The sequence below is a fragment of the Anthonomus grandis genome, unplaced genomic scaffold (assembly GCF_022605725.1).
Source record: "Anthonomus grandis grandis unplaced genomic scaffold, icAntGran1.3 ctg00000379.1, whole genome shotgun sequence".
Lineage (NCBI taxonomy): Eukaryota > Metazoa > Arthropoda > Insecta > Coleoptera > Curculionidae > Anthonomus > Anthonomus grandis.
This window is the reverse complement of record NW_026088486.1, coordinates 4089-7201: the sequence shown is the minus strand read 5'-3', so window position 1 is coordinate 7201 and position 3113 is coordinate 4089. Positions and strand designations below refer to the sequence as shown.

The following is a 3113-nucleotide window of genomic DNA, read 5'->3' as shown; positions in this document are numbered from 1 at the left end:
AAAATTTTTTTTTTTATTGGGTTTTTTTACTGGAAATTATTAGTTTAGGGCCTACTTTAAAATTTGCCAATAATTATTTTAGGAAAAAAAAATGGTACCATGGCAAAAAATGAGTTTTCTTTTGTTTTTTCCACCTTTTTATTAATATCTCGGTTTCTATAGCTTCGACTCAATTCATTGATGTTTTTTTTACTCCTTTTTCATCATCTGTCTATTCTTTTCATATTTAATTAGTATTGGCTTTCAAAAATTAAACTGAAAAATGAAAAAAATCCACGAAAAAACCCGGTTTTCTTATCCCCAATTATCAATTCTTATGGGACCTGATCTTTATCTTTAAATTGTGGAACTCGTATGAATCGTGCAAAAATTTGTCATGAAGCTTTTTTACTACTTTTTAAGTCGTCTTTAAGCAGAAAAAAGAAATTTTAAATTCGGAGCATATTTTGGAAAAATGCTCATTTTGACCCGGATTTTGTTCGAAAATCGAAAAATGCAAAGAAATAGGTTTTCCGTTTGTTTAAGAGTCAAATTGATAATAACCTTTTTTAAAGGTACTCTGAAGTAGTATAGGATAGAAAAATAAAAAATTGAAATTTTTCCATAGGGCTCATGATAATTCGATATTTATGTTTTATAGTTTTTTTCAATTTTCTCCGATTCTATGATAGTTAGAACCGATTCGTTTTGACACACGGATACCTCGTAAAATTCCTAAGAACTTTTGTTGGAAACAAAAAGTTCTCAGACTTACAGTTAATTTAGAAAAAAATAAAAATCATTTTTTTGAAATTTTTCGTGGGTCCCCTTTCGATTTTCGACCAAAAAAAAAATATTTTTTTATTTAGTTTTTTTACTGGAAATTGTTAGTTTAGGGCTTACTCTAAAATTTGTCAATAATCATAAAAAAAAAAAAAATTACCGTGGGAAAAAACCAGTTTTCTTTTGTTTTTCCCACATTTTTACTAATATCTCGGCCCCTATAGCTTCGATTTAATTCGTTAATAGTTTCTTTTATTACCGATTCTTTTCATGTTAATTCTTTTTATATTTTATTACAATTGCTTTTCAAAATAAAAATGGAAAATAAAAAAAATCGACATAAAAACCTGGTTGTCTTATCCCAATACCCTAATAAATGGGACCCTCTTTTCCCTTTATCTTGTGGCACGTATAAATCGTGGAAAATTTACTTATTAAACTTTTCTACTAATTTTTGAATGGCCTTTAAGGTACAAAAAGAAGTTTTGAATTTGAAGCATAATTTGAAAACGCAAATGAAATTATTTTGAATTCAGCGATTATCTGCATACTTTGGTGAATACGCCATAACTTTCATCAGTACGACAGTGAATTAATTGATGAGTTGATTCAGCATATCCACCCTAGATGTCGCTAAAGAATTAACATTAATATTTTTAGTATATTTTTTTAATCTTGGATGGCCTTTTCAATAGAAAGGTTTACTTTACTTACACTCATGAGACCTAAACTTTTTTGCTCTTGGTTTAACCTGGCTTCTTAGGGCAAAGCCTATTCCCTTCACCAAAAATGTAGGAAATAGAGAAAATAATATTGTCATTTGCCAATAACGACCTTTATTCTCCTTAATGTTTTTAGGCTCTAATGCTACATAACATACAATCATAATTTTTAATAAAGATATTACATGTGTGTCTATATTATGTGTTATGCTTTAATACATGTTCTCCTTATCTTAATAAAATTTTTTATATATGTACATATAATTTCTATCTATTCTATGTGAACTATACAATTATTAGTTAAATAATGTATAAAACTAATTAACTTATAAGATTACTATTATTAAATAAGGTTACAAAATATTTATTACATGTCAAACCTGTATACAACTGAACTTTGTTATGAATATTTTTTATATGCTCATATGAAAAACTTAATTTGCAAAACTTAATAAGCAAAATGAATTTCGGCTCTGCTGTTGGTGCAAAATTGAAATCATGTCTCTTACTGGAATTTGACATGGGCTCACCTTCTACCAAATCGTTGACAGTTTCTCTGTTTAAAGTACCATGCTTCAAAGAAGTGGACAAACTTGTACTGGGTATAGATAAGTTTGTACTAAGCAATTCTGTATTTACCTTGAAAAAAATCAAGCTTCGGAATAAATAAAGATAAGTTGGAAGTATAGACCTACCTAGGTTTCTGACAATTTCTTTAATTTCTCCTTGGTTAACCTCTTTGCATGTGGAAAAGTAGTGAGGCCATTCATTGTATTTTTGTCAATATTATATTAATTACATACCAATGCATGGACTGAAGGTTTTTTATCCATTTGCCTACAAGGAACAAAATTTATAGAATACCTCATTTAGATATTAAAAAAAATTAAAGATTTAGTAAAAATACCTTAGTATTCCTTAGCAGAGATATTAATTTTTCTTTTTCCAGGGGCTCTTTTGGAAATTTAAAGAAATGACAGGTCCGTTTTTCGCTATGATGCTTTCAATCTGGTGCAAAACACATAACCTTTGTTGGTGTAGTCCACTAAAATCACAAAAACAAAATATAACACAAATATAACAATCAAAATATTATGACATAACCTTAAAATGTATGTATTTTCATAAATTTCAGGATTATTCACTAAAAATTGGTAATTATGAAACTGAATTTAAAAAAAAAACTTTCGTATGTGTTTAATTGTGATACTTACATTTTATTTTCATATAGAAAAGTAAGAAAGATGTGGAAACTTAAAAATATCTTCCAACATTTGTTTCGATTTTGGGAACTTCCGTTGCCGGTGGCGTTTATGCTTGTGCGCCGGAAAGTGACATTGAAATGACAAGTGAAAGTGGGCGTCTTCTTCTTTTTGTCTTCGATTTTTATGGCTTAAGCCCGATAGCAACCAACGTGAGTCAGAATTATGCAAAAACATGTTAAGGTGGCTTTACATAAAGGAATTAAGCTGTTTATACCAATAATACCAGTTGTCAATTCATTTTTTTAGGCATAATTAACAATTAAATTGTAAATAATGGCTGAGAGTTAAAGGGTACACTTTATATTATTAAAATTAATAATAGACAGAATTTTATAACTTAATTGCCACCGAATAGATGTAACTA

At 28.4% G+C, this 3113-nt stretch overlaps 1 long non-coding RNA gene across 1 annotated transcript; it reads right to left on the bottom strand.

The window, feature by feature from the left end:
• Positions 1-1682: 1682 nt before the first annotated feature.
• Positions 1683-2758, bottom strand: LOC126749617 (uncharacterized). Its single transcript, XR_007665203.1, has 3 exons — positions 2392-2758; positions 2180-2321; positions 1683-2123 (listed from the first exon to the last, which is right to left on the bottom strand). It is a non-coding gene; the product is annotated as an uncharacterized LOC126749617 (long non-coding RNA).
• Positions 2759-3113: the final 355 nt, after the last annotated feature.